Source organism: Sturnira hondurensis, unplaced genomic scaffold, assembly GCF_014824575.4.
Source record: "Sturnira hondurensis isolate 20B ecotype Veracruz unplaced genomic scaffold, ASM1482457v3 Scaffold0010128, whole genome shotgun sequence".
Taxonomy (NCBI): Eukaryota; Metazoa; Chordata; class Mammalia; order Chiroptera; family Phyllostomidae; genus Sturnira; species Sturnira hondurensis.
In genome coordinates, this window is record NW_028082759.1 from 27,658,564 (window position 1) to 27,673,053 (window position 14,490).

Below are 14,490 nucleotides of genomic sequence, written 5' to 3' on the forward strand. Positions count from 1 at the left end.
TTAACTGGAAACAAGTTACCAACATTAGATTTTNTATCATCAGCAGCAGCAGTTTTGCTAATTTAAAATATTACTATATTATATGCAATGGCCTTTAAAATAATATTATATCATTAATGTTTTCAGAAATAATATTTTTATTTCTCCTTTCATATCATTTTACTTATTGATCAGTGTTGTCACCTGCTAGAATGCACAGAAAAATTCGTATACAAAAAAAGTGTAAAGAAAACATACGGGGCAAATTTATTATTCAGAACCCATTAAATAACACACACATATACACACACATATTATTATGTATGTTTTTAACTGGAAACAAGTTACCAACATTAGATTTTTAAAAATATTTTATTTATTTATTTTTAGAGAGGGGAAGGGAAAAAGAAAGAGTGGGAGAGAAACATCAATGTGTGGTTGCCTCTCATGTGTCCTCTACTGGGGACCTGGCCCACAACCCAGGCATGTACCCTGACTGGGAATCCAACCGGTGACCCTTTGCTTCACATGCCCGTGCTCAATCTACTGAGCTACACCAGCCAGGGCCCAACATTAGATTTTAACAAACATTCTATTTCATAAAATATTAGCACATGAAAAAAATGAAATGTGAACTTCAGTTAATTATAATGTAAATATTATCAAAATCATTATAATGAAAAAAGTCAAATTATAGCCCAACTTCTGCAAAGTGGAAATAAACATATTTCAAATACTATAGCGATATTGATAATCAAATGTTTTATGTATTATATTATATACATACAAAGTTAACTTAAAATTGTTAAAATATAATAGTATTAATGAATATTGATATATCCATGTATTGATATATCATATGAACAGTAGGTCAGTTGTCGGATTATAATTTAGAGTTTTCACTTAGATTTGACAAGGGGCAGATTTTTCCCTGCTACTTGAGCTACTAGAAAACTGGAGAAAGGCTATGTAACCGCACATTCTGTACGTTAGAGAGGAGACAGTGTAGAACTTTTTGAGAAGAAGGAAACAAATGAAATGGGCCTTAGAATTGCTGTAGCTTTCTTTCAGAGGCCCATTTCAGTTCACGGTGCAGGTACAGGATCCTAGGTAGACAAGAGAGAGATGGGAGTTCAGGAAAGCTGAAGAGTCTGGAGGTATTAGAGAAGAATTCCAAGGGATAGATATTATGGGGAGAAAAAGAATCTTTGGAAAATTCTATGAGAGTCCCTGTTTAATTCTAAGATATGCGCATATGGAGTGAAAGTACAGGAAGCTAGCTGAATAAATACCATATTATTGTATCCAAATAATTTCCAAAGCTTACACAAGGTAGACAGAGATTCAAGCTTTGCTTGTCTTGAGTGAAGAGTTCTGTATAATCATCCGGAGAATTCAAGACACTCCTGAGTGTTCCCACTTTATTATTAAACAATAATTAGGGTAAAGGTTACTCTATATCCATCCTAAGAAAGATTAAAAAATTGCCTTAGGGGGATCAAACTTACCACAAGTGATCAAGCCTGCCAGAACAAGGCCTAACACCTTCAAAGGAGGACAATAAAATTCAGAAATCAACTATGTAACAAAACCATGCCGAGCATCCAATCAGAAGTTATTAGACATGACAAGAGACAAAAAATGCAACCTGTAATTGAGAGAGCTATGAGCCAAGATAAACAGGCCCCAAAAGGACAGCAATGGTAGAATTGTCAGAAAAGGGCTTTAAAAGAGGAAAAGTATTCTTTATGTGAGCAGGGACTTAAAGGAAAGCATGAACGTAATTAGCTAAGAAAGGGAAAATGTTTTTATAAGAACCGTATAGACTAGAGATGAGAAACATAATATCTGAAATAAAAATATATTTGATGAGATTACAGCAGATTAGACAATCCAAAAAAGAGATAAACTTGAGAACATAGTGATAGGAACGACTTAAAACAAAGCACAGAAAAAAATAAATCAATAAAATAGATGTTTTTCTGAACTATGGGGCGACATCAAGTTGTCTACAATATGTACTATTTATATCCCCAAAGGAGAGAAATTCAAAGAAAATAATTTGAGAAAATGAGAGGAAACAGTTTTTAAATTTCTGCACCAAGCACATCATAACTAATTATTGTATACAAGTGGTAAAGACACATAAATATAGCCACATAAAATAAAACATTATATGCAAGGAGTAACAACAGACCTCTTGTCAGAGATTGTGCCTGCCTGGTATGCAAACAGTATCTTAAAAATACTTTAACAATAAAAGCCAACTTGTCAATCTAGAATTTTATATGCAGTTAACATTTGCTTTCAAATATGAAGACAAAATACCTTTTTTCCCAGGTAAACAAAAGTGAGGGAGTTCATCCCATCCAGACCCGAACAACAGCTGTTAAATAAAAATCATCAGATAGAAGTTATCGGAGGAAAATATGGCTCTACACAGAGGAATCAGTATCAGAAGTTATGTTGGTGACCATGAAATACTTTTCTTTCTCAGTTTTTAGTTTTCTAAAAATTGTAATGATCATTGAAAACAAAAAATAACAGTGTGTTGGGAGCTATATATAATCTATAGATTATAGAAGTAAAATATGTGATAAAAAAAAGCCAGGGAGGAAATGGAAGTACAGGTTTAAGGTTCTCATGTTATATGTTAAACATAATTTTATGGCAAACTAAAATATATTGGAGACACTATAGAAAAAACAACAAAGTTGTAGATAATAAGCCAATAATGGAGATAAAATGGAATAAAAATAAATAATCCCCCCAAAAAGACAGAAAAAACCCCCAGATGTGACAAATAGGAGACAAATGGCAAGGGGGTAAATTTAATTCAAATATGTTAATAGTTACAGTAAATTAAATTCTAATTAAAAGAGATCAGGATAGATAGATATTCTGTCTAGACAACATCCATTTTAAATATAAAGAAAGGAGATTTAAAGTTAATGAAATAAGCTGTATCATGACAAACTTCTAAGAAATCTGGAGAATCTGTAATATATCAGATAAAATGTACTTCACAACAAAGAATGTTACTAGAGATAAAAGGATGTTTCATAGTGAGAAAGCAGTTAACCCATATCCAAAAAACATCATAATCTTAAAGGTATATATATCTAAACATAGAGCTTCAAAATACCTGAAGCAAAAACTGACACTTGTTAAAAAGACATAGTTGAGTCTACAAAGATAGTTGATATTTTTACCCATCTCTCTCAGCAACTGATAGAACAGATAGACTATCAGTAAGGATGTAGAACACTTGAACAACACTGTGAAAGAACTTGACCTAGTTGCTATTTATAGAACATTCTCAGCAATAACAGAATGTCAGAATACAATTTTCACACGTAGACCATAGTCTGGGCCATGAAAATAATCTAAATAAATTTTGAAATGTTAAGAAATAAAGGTAAGTTCTGTGGCTACACCATGGAATTAAATTGAAAATTAATAACATATATGTGCAAAACCCCTATTTTCAAATTGAACAACAGCATTCCAAATAACCCATGGATCAAAGGAGAAATTAGAGGAAAGTTCAGATAATATTTTGACTAAGTAAAAATTAAACCACAAAATAATCTCATTTGTAGAATGCTGTTCATGTAGTATTTAATGGGAAATCTATAGCTTCAACAGCTTGTATCAGAAAAGAAGGTGGTCTACAATATGTTATATAAGACTTCTTTGTAAATGTGTAGAAAAAGACTCAATTTTAGCAATGGTAAGTAGAATGAAGGGAATAATAGTTATAAGAGGAGAAATCAATGGAATACAAAGTGAATAAAAGGGAAAATCAAAGTCCAACAATATTTTCTCCATCATCAAGAAAGCAGCACCAAATAATTTTTGCAAAATACTATGTGGCTTGGGATTTATAAAAAAGAAAAGGTGACTTCACTTTGGGAGGGTTGTTTTTTACTTTCCCAACATATTTTACTACTTCAGGGCTACTTGACACTTTTTGGACACCTTGTTGGTTTGTTGGAATACTATTAAGAATAATCTGAAGCTCATTAAACTAGATATCATCTCCAGGTAATTTTCATAAATCTTTTTTAAAAAAGAGTTTCAAAGTATCACTTACAAGCCTACAAATAAAACCATAATGTATTGATGTGACTGAAATAGTTCTTTCGTCTACCTAATGGTAGAGCACAGGTGGCAAACATGAGGCCCGCAGGCTGAATCCCGTCCTCCACCTGGTTTTATCTGGCCCAGCACCTTGTTTCTACTCGGTCGTAGTGGGAGCTGCTTGCCCCTAGTTAAGTAGTTAGATTTGTAGAGTCCTAACATTACATCCAGCCCTTTGAAGGCAACTGCCAGGTTTATGTGGCCCCCGTTGAAAATGAGTTTGACACCTCTGTGAGGGTTAGCATTCTAATCTATAATATTTTTTAAATATTTTATTTATTTATTTTTAGAGAGAGAGACAGGAAGGAGAAAGAGAGGGAGAGAAACATCAACATGTCGTTGCCTCTCCTGTGTCCCCCACTGGGGACCCAGCCCACAACCCAGGCAGGTGCTCTGACTGGGAATTAAACCAGCAACCCTTTGCTTTGCAGGCCCNGGGAGCTGCTTGCCCCTAGTTAAGTAGTTAGATTTGTAGAGTCCTAACATTACATCCAGCCCTTTGAAGGCAACTGCCAGGTTTATGTGGCCCCCGTTGAAAATGAGTTTGACACCTCTGTGAGGGTTAGCATTCTAATCTATAATATTTTTAAAATATGTTATTTATTTATTTTTAGAGAGAGAGACAGGAAGGAGAAAGAGAGGGAGAGAAACATCAACATGTGGTTGCCTCTCCTGTGTCCCCCACTGGGGACCCAGCCCACAACCCAGGCAGGTGCTCTGACTGGGAATTAAACCAGCAACCCTTTGCTTCGCAGGCCCGTGCTCAATCCACTGAGCTACACCAGCCAGGGCTAATCTGTAATATTTAAAAATTTGAATAGATAAACTATATATTTTGTCTAACTATATTCTGATGACTTTAAAATATCAGAAAAATATCTGATATTTATATTTTGGACCAGCCTACCAGCTGGCCATTGTTTCCAATGACTTTTAAAAAATGATTTACTAATAGATGTCTTTCATATGTTTAAAATTTTCAAGATGTTTTCCTATGTGATATCATCTATAGCTTCACAGCTTAGAAGGTTATTAGTTTATTTTTTAATTTTATTTATTTATCTTTAGAGGGGAAGGGAAGGGGAGAGGAAGAGAAACATCAATGTATGGTTGCCTCTTGTGAGTCCCCTGCTGGGAACTGGCCTGCAACCCAGGCATGTGCCCTGACTGGGAATCGAACCTCGATCCCTTAGTTTGCAGGCCCGCGCTCAATCCACTGAGCTACACCAGCCAGGGTGAGAAGGTTATTAGTTTTGAATATTTGAAAACTATTCAGTATTATCCATTAAGAAAGACTCCCAAGTAGCACGATAGAGTCTTCAACGCTTTCTCACCTTTTTCGAACCAGAGATAACATTTAAAACTATACTCTTTGGGATGTAAATTGATATAGTTTACTGAGTTAGTGACAGACTCATGAAACTAGCTCTAAATAAAAATTTCTGTGTATTCTAATTTATTTAACATAGACTTTTATTGTCCTTTTGAAATGTTTTTGATATATGACCTGATTTTCTTTCATCCTTTTTTTTTTTTAAGATGTCGCAGGTGTGAAATAAGACTGAGCCACAGGAGAAGCACAGCCTTTTGGACTCTCCTGCGATTTCTATAGTATTCACTCATATCTTGGAATCTTTCATCCTTTTTTAAAAAGCTTTTTAAAATATTATTTTCTCTGTACTCTTCCTTATGAACTTTAGAAATGTTCTTTTTAAAATAAGAATTCTGCCTTGACTGGTGCGACTCAGTTGGTTGGGCATTATTCTGTCAAGCAAAAGTTGGCCAGTTTGATTCCAGGTCAGGGCACATGCCTGGGTTGCAGGTTTGGTCTCTCAGGGCGTGTACTAGAGGCAACCTGTTGATGTTTCTCTTCCTCTCTTTCTCCCTCCCTTTTCCTCTCTCTAAAAATAAATAAGTAAAATCTTTAAAAAAAGACTCCTAGAATTTTTTGTAGAGTTTAATTAACTTTTTAAAAATTTCTTTATTTGCTTTAAAAACAGTCATCAAATACTATTATTTCCCATTTGGCAGAAATAATATATCATAAACATATTATGGTTTGCTTCACAGTAGCGCATATACTTCTGAAAATTATTCCTAAATTTTTTTAATATTTTCTATCACCATGAGTTGAATCCTTTGTGTCAATGAGTTTTTGGTTTTCTTGTAGTTCATACTTTGTTTTCAGTTTTATATCTCACATATAAATAAAATCATACGGTTCTTTATTTGATAGTGTTGACATCACAATATACATGACAAATAACAATTCAAGAAAGAAAAATAAATAAAAATAAATTATTGACAAGTTACTGGACACATTTCTAAAGGGGTAGAGACATAATTCATTAAAATTAATTAAATTTAAAAATTCTTTAAAATTTAAAGCTTGGAATAATATAGTATTTTAAATGATTCCTTTTCATAGATTTTAATTTTTTTCAATGCACAAAAAGAAATTATTAAAAGATGACAGAAAAGAACACTCTCTATAAAACCCACTAAGAATTTACTATTATTAACGTTTTTTGGCATATTTTTCCAGATTTTTTCTTTCCAAACACATGTAGTCACATTTTTAACATTTTTTACAAAGATGCAATGAATATCATATGCATAATATACTCGATTTTCATGAACAGCTCTCCATAGCAATGGGAAAATTTCCCCAGGATCATTATTAATTATTACATGCAATTTACTAATCTACACTGTGTTCTACTGTACCATCATTTAGTCATTGTCTCTTTATTAAACACTTGTTTTATTTCTAACTTCAATTACTATAAGTAGAACAAAGAAAAATAACTTGAAAAAATTTTGTTAAGAATGCAGTACAGCCCTGGCTGGTGTAGCTCAGTGGATTGAGCACGGGCCTGTGAACTAAGGGATTGCAGTTCAATTCCCAGTCAGGGCACATGCCTGGGTTGCAGGCCAGTTCCCAGTGGGGGACACACGAGAGGCAACCATATATTGATATTACTCCCCTTCTGTCCTTCTCTTCCCCTCTAAAGATAAATGAATAAAATCATAAAAAAGGAATGAAATGCATTTTAAACTGAGAAAAACAAGAAACAAAATTAAAACATCCCAAAATTCACAGGGAGGGGGGAATAAATACTCAAAATAATTTGCAAAAATTCCTGCAGTGTGTCAAGGTTACTGACACCAACAGTGGAAAATATTCATTTTTAAACAATTGTTGTATCCAAATAGATTTTGAACAAATTGCATTTGACTTTTTAAAACATAAAATGTTTGTGTCTACATTTGTTTGATATCTTTGTTAGTTTTACTAAATATTACAAAAATGACTTCTGTATGACATTTTCATTAAGCTTAAGGTTATATCGTGTTTTCCTCACAGAATAAATTGTGTGGCTTCCCCCTATTTTTCTGTGTTCTGAAATAAAGTATCTAACATGGAAATAATTTATTCTGTAATATTTTAAGTAATTAATTGACAAATCTATCAACATAAGGAAAGTTTTAGAGGATGGTTTTTAATAAATGTTCTATAATTTCTTCTATAGTTATTGATCTGAAGATATTTTAACTTGTATCAACTTTTATATTTTATAATATAGCATTCAGCTACTCACTTAATTAAAATCAAGTACAACTAATATATCATATCATAATACTAAAAAAACTGATTTTCCTCAGCACTCTTGTTTTAATTTTGGTTTGTTTTTTTTTATTAGATTTTACAGGAATTTTAAATTTTATATTATTGGTTTACCAGCAAAAGGAGCTTTCGGACTTGTTATTCATCATTATTTTTCTACTAAATTGTTTTATCTTCACATAAACATCATTATTTCAAGAACTAATGGGGCCCACCCACTGTAGATCATTGGAGAATTAGTTGTCAACACACATTTGTAAATTTTAAAGACCCTCACTCTGGCCAAATATATACCTACAAATAAAAGGACAGATGGCATAGCTAGGATGCTTTTTTCAAAAAAACTACTGAACTCACACTATGTAGAAATATATATTTTAAATTTCTTCCACCTGAGTCATTATATTTGAAGTGTTTTCATTTGTATTAATTTCTAAATATTTGATAAGAGCAATCTTTTGTTTTTCTTTGAATAATGATGCTGTGGGAAGTGTATCTTTGAGTTTTTGTATTTTATGATCTTAGTATTTGATTTCATTGTGTTACATCTTGAGACACAATCCATGCAATTTTTTGTGTTTTAAATCTGTATTTTTTTCTTAGGATAGAACACTATCAATGTTTGTGTATTATCTGTGGAGACTTGGTGTTTGAAATGGTGGGGGAGGAGTAAGCTAATAATATTAAGTACCTTCCATATAAAAATGCTTTCAATATTTATCTCATTTAATTCTCATAACAACCTAGTGAGGTAAGAATTATTATCTACACTTTGCTTTTCCAGTGGAAAATAGATTTAAAGTTAAGTGATTTGCCCAGATTACATCTTCAGTATGTATGTGGTAGTGAAGAACTCAGAACTGGGTGTTTGTGATGCCAAAGCTCAGCGTCCTTTTTACTGAATTAGTGTCTTTCAAGGAGATATAATTTCTTTCAGGGGTGTACAGAGTTTGATATATATCTAATTGTTGTACATTTACTGTATTATTCATTTCTCTGCTGTTCTTACTCAATTTTTAATGGGGATTTACCCAGGATAATTGCGTGCTGTCATTTAATCGTGGATTTTTAGAACTGTGGGTTCCATAGGTCATCAATCTCGTCTGTCTGTGGCTTCAGCTACTTACTCCGCTGGCTGTCAGCTTCCCACCTCTTATTTGAGCTCTAGGCTGCAGCTCAGCAAATGTTTGTAAAATCCAAGACTAAACATTTTACCATATTGGTTTGATTATTAAGCATTTACTGCAACATTTGGAAAGCAATGAGAAACATGTAATAAGAATCATCTTAGTTCCACAAGCTGAAACAACTAGCATTTTTATGAATTTTCTTACTCTCCAATTTTTTGTCTCTTATATGCACTCACATATTTTATTTATCAATAAGAACCAAGCCAATTATTATGGTTTCTAACATCTTCTTCCCAAAATAATGTGAACATTTTTACATTATCAAATATTCTTTAGGAATATGATATATTTTAATTAGCCTTTTTGTGTTATATGTATGTGTGAAAGTGTAACAATTCCATATCGTGGGGCATTTAGGACTACAATTATATACAATTTTAATGCAAAGCACAAGATGGATATTGGCATTTTTAATTGCACTTAGTCACATAACAAATGAACTCAGTATCAGTAAAATTTTATCAGGCAGGGGGGCCACAGAATTAAGCAGCCAAGAACAAATGGTAGTAAAATATGCACCATGCCTTTGACAATGTCAGTTTCCCTTAATAGTACACTCAGTTTCAGGCTGGGTTTCATGACTGCCTCCCCATTAATATCCCAAACCATCCTCTCCAAAAACCTTGCATTTGTGGAGTCTTTCTATTAGGAGTCTAATATTGGCAATATTTTTCGGTGCTGATGAAAACAGATGCAAGAACTAAGTGAGGCCCCTAGACAATCTTCTACAGACAAATGAATTTAGAAATCACATTTAAAGTGAAATTAAGTGTTGTATAAATCTTGAGACTATGACTCTTTAATGATTCTTCTGTCCTCAGCATCCCCTGAATTTCTTCCTACACTTTCTCGAGTCTGTTATCTGTATATTTTTGCCTTCCTGTAAGTGGTTTGTGAAATAAAAAGAACATTTACTTCCCATTTGACTATTTTATAATAGCTTCTAAATAGGAAAGTTGTGAGAAAATGTTACATGTAATGTGAAGCTATTGAATTTTTTCATAAAAGCGAGAAAAAGCAAAAAAAAATCTCATTTCACCTAATGCATTTCAAAGATTGCCATAAAGTAAGATGCTTTATCATTGGAAAGAAAGTGCTGCTTTTCTTCAATCGGAAAGAAATATATTTGCATCATAACAGAATGGGGAAGCTGTAAATAGAAGGGCAAATTTTGGTTGTTGCTATGCAGACTGAGCTAACTGTCATATCCTCAGAGATATTTTAGAGAATATTTTCACACAAAATGTGTGAATCTAATCATTTATTCATTAGAATCTATGATTTACTTTCCATACATAAATAAGTCTTTCAAAAAACAATGCGAAATCTCAGTGACTTCAAGGCTTCTTTTCTATCCCACTTCCAACAATCATCTAGAGCAACTTCATCATCTGCCCTGATGACCTTTTAAAACTTTGACTTCCCATCTTGTTTCCCAGAATTTGTCTATCCAGACCATCCGCTTTCGCCAACATGGGCCATGCCGCTGATCTCGTCATCTTTCTGACTTGTGTAACTCCCCTTCCCTATTGGAAAAGTCAGTGTTTATATCCATTGGGCCATCTAATCCTGATTTAGTTCCTTGCATTTTCCATGGTCACACCCATTGTCACTTTCTTGATTATAATTTCCTCTCTTTCCAACCTGGGCTTTTTGAATTTGAGTGTTTTACCACTTCGACTTCCTCTTTTCCCTGCCTTCTATTGGATCAATTAATTTAACCTCAATTAATTCCATATTCCAATTTCTTTTTCTGAATTTTATTTTTATTGCATGATCACTGAAACTATTACAGACGTTCCCATTTTCTCCCACTTAGCCTACCTCCTCCCAGTCCCTGACCCCTCTTCCCTCTGGCCAGCACTGTGCTGTTGTCTATGTCCATGTGTCATGCATTCATGTTCTTTGGCTAATCCCTTCACCATCTTTCATCCCGTCCCCACCCCTCTCTCTCCTCTTACAGCTCTCTGTCCATTCCGTGTATCAGTGATGATTTTACCATTTTGTTCATCAGTTTCTTTTGTTCATTAGATTGCATGTATAAGTGAGATTGTGCATTGCTTGTCTTTCCCTGACTAGCTTATTTCACACAGCATTATAATCTCCAGGTCCATTTATGCTGTTGCGAAGGTAAGATTTCCTTCCTTTTTTACACCTGCATAATATTTCATTGTGTAAATAAATGTACCATCGCTTTTTTTTTATCCACTTGCCTACTGATGGGCATTAGGGCTGTTTCTAAATCTTGATTATTGTAAATAATGCTGCAATGAACATAATGGTGCAAATATTTTTTCGAATTAGTGTTTTGGGTTTCTTTGGATATTCCTAAACCAGGAAGACTGGGTCATAAGGCAGTTCCATTTTTAATTTTTTGAGGCATCTTCAAACTGTTTTCCACAGTGGCTGCACCAGTCTGCATTTCCACCAACAGTGCACAAGGGTTCCCTTTTCTCCACATCTCCACCAGCATTTGTGTTATTTGCTAATTTATTGATGATAACCATTCTGGCAGATATGAAGTTATATTCCATTGTGAGTTCAATGTACATTGCTCTGATGATTAGTGATATTGAGCATTTTTTCATATGTCTATTGGCCATCTATGTGTTCTTTTTGGTGAAGTACATATTCAAGTTTTTTGCCCATTTTTAAATTAGGTGTTTGTCTTGGTGTTGAGTTGTAGAAATTTTTTATATGTTTTGGAGAATAACCTTTTATGAGGTATTTTTGGCAAACATATTCTCCCATACAGTGGGTTTCCTTTTTATCTTGTTGATGGTTTCCTTCACTGTGCAAAAGCCTTTTAGTTGGATGTAGCCCCATTTGTTTATTTTTCCTTTGTTTCCCTTGCCCTAGGAGATGTATCTACAAAAATATTGCCACAAGAGATGTCTGAGATTTTACTGTCTACATATTCTTCTAGGATTTTTGTGACTTATAATAAGTATTTTATCAATTATGAGTTTAATCTTGTATGTGGTATACATTGGTAGTCTAGTTACATTTTTTTGCATGTACCTGTCCAATTTTCACAACACCTTTTATTAAAGAGACTGTTTTTATTNTGTTTTCCGCAGTGGCTGCACCAGTCTGCATTTCCACCAACAGTGCACAAGGGTTCCCTTTTCTCCACATCTCCACCGGCATTTGTGTTATTTGCTAATTTATTGATGATAACCATTCTGGCAGATATGAAGTTATATTCCATTGTGAGTTCAATGTACATTGCTCTGATGATTAGTGATATTGAGCATTTTTTCATATGTCTATTGGCCATCTATGTGTTCTTTTTGGTGAAGTACATATTCAAGTTTTTTGCCCATTTTTAAATTAGGTGTTTGTCTTGGTGTTGAGTTGTAGAAATTTTTTATATGTTTTGGAGAATAACCTTTTATGAGGTATTTTTGGCAAACATATTCTCCCATACAGTGGGTTTCCTTTTTATCTTGTTGATGGTTTCCTTCACTGTGCAAAAGCCTTTTAGTTGGATGTAGCCCCATTTGTTTATTTTTCCTTTGTTTCCCTTGCCCTAGGAGATGTATCTACAAAAATATTGCCACAAGAGATGTCTGAGATTTTACTGTCTACATATTCTTCTAGGATTTTTGTGACTTATAATAAGTATTTTATCAATTATGAGTTTAATCTTGTATGTGGTATACATTGGTAGTCTAGTTACATTTGTTTGCATGTACCTGTCCAATTTTCACAACACCTTTTATTAAAGAGACTGTCTTTATTCCATTGTATGCTGTTGCTTTCTCCTTGATTAACCATGAAGTCATGGTTTGATTTCTAGGCTATCTGATCTATTCCACTGATCTATGTATCTGTTCATATTTTTTATCTTCTTTTTCTTAGATAAGTCCCTTTAGCATTTCATGTAATAAGGGCTTGGTGATGATGAACTCCTTGAACTTGACCTTACCTGAAAAGCACTTTATCTGTCCTTCCATTCTAAATTAAAGCTTTGCTGGATAGAGCAATCTTGGCTGTAGGTCCTTGCCTTTCATGATTTGAAATACTTCTTTCCAGCCCTTTCTTGCCTGTAAGGTCTCTTTTGAGAAATCCGCTGACAGTCTGATGAGAACTCCTTTGTAGGTGACTGTCCTCTTATCTCTTGCTGCTTCTAGGATTCTCTCCTTCATTTTAATTTTGGTTAATGTAATTACGATGTGCGTTGGTGTGTTCCTCCTTGGGTCCAACTTCTTTGGAACTTTCTGAGCTTCCTGGACTTCCTGAAGTCTATTTCCTTTGCCAAATTGGGGAAATTCTCCTTTATTATTTGTTCAAATAAGCTTTCCACTTGTTGCTGTTCCTCTTCCCCTTCTGGTACCCCTATAATTCGGATGTTGGAATGTATAAAGATGTCCTGGGGGTTCCTGAGCCTCTCCTCGTTTTTTTGAATTCTTGTTTCTTCATTTTTCCCTGTTCCACTCGATTGATTTGAATCCCAGTTTCCTTCCCATCACTATTGGTTCCCTGTTCTTGTGCCAGGACCAGCCTATTTTGGTTAAAGTGGCCTTGTAAAACAGTTTGATATCCGGTATTGTGATACCTCCAACTTTGTTCTTAGAATTGCAGAGGCTATTCAGCATCTTTTTTGGTTCCGTGTAAATGTTTGGAATATTTGTTCTAGATTTATAAAATATATCACTGGTATTTTAATACAAATTGCATTGAATCTATAGATTGCTTTAAGAAGTATGACTATTTTAATGATGCTAATTCTTTCAATCCATGAACATGTATGTGCTTCCATTTATTTGTATATTCCTCTATTTCTTTCTTCCATGTCCTATAATTTTTGGAGTACTGGTCTCTTACTTTCTTGGTTAAATTTGTTCCTAAGTTCCTTATTTGTTGTTGCAGTAATAAATAGGTTTATTTTCTTAGTTTCTCTTTCTGAAAGTTCATTATTGGTATATAAAAATGCTACCGATTCTGGATACTAATTTTGTATCTTACTACTTTGCCAAAATGTTTTAGGGGAATCTATGTAGAATATCATGTTATCTACAAATAATGACGGTGTTGCTTTTTTTCCAATTTGGATTCCTTTTATTTCTTCTACTTGTCTAATTGATGTGGCTAGTACTATGTTGAATAAGAGTGGGGGAAGAAGATATTCTTGTCTTGTTCCTTATCTTAAGTGCAACACTTTTAGTTTTTGCCCATTGATCGTGGCTATGGGTTTGTGATACAAGGTCTTTGTTACTTTGAAGTATGTTCCCTTTATTTCCACTTTACAAGAATGTTTATCATAAAGGAGTGCTGGCTTTTATCAAATGGTTTTTCTGCATCTGTTAATATGACTATGTGATTTTTATCCTTCATTTTATATGTGGTGTTACAAGTTTATTGATTTGTTAACATCGTACCCACCTTGTATTCCCTAAATAAATACCAGTTAATCATGATGTATGCAGGCTGGATCTGGTTTGCTAGTATTTTGCGGAGGATTTTAGCATCTATGTTTATCAGGGATAATAGACTATACTTTTTTCTTTGTGGTATCTTTATCTGGTTTTGAAATGAGAATAATGC

General features: G+C 33.7%; 1 non-coding gene across 1 annotated transcript; it reads right to left on the reverse strand.

Annotated features, from left to right (window-relative positions):
* Positions 1–5,659: 5,659 nt before the first annotated feature.
* Positions 5,660–5,791, reverse strand: LOC118995651 (small nucleolar RNA SNORA14). Its single transcript, XR_005068345.1, has one exon. It is a non-coding gene; the product is annotated as a small nucleolar RNA SNORA14 (small nucleolar RNA).
* Between the last annotated feature and the right edge of the window lie 8,699 nt (positions 5,792–14,490).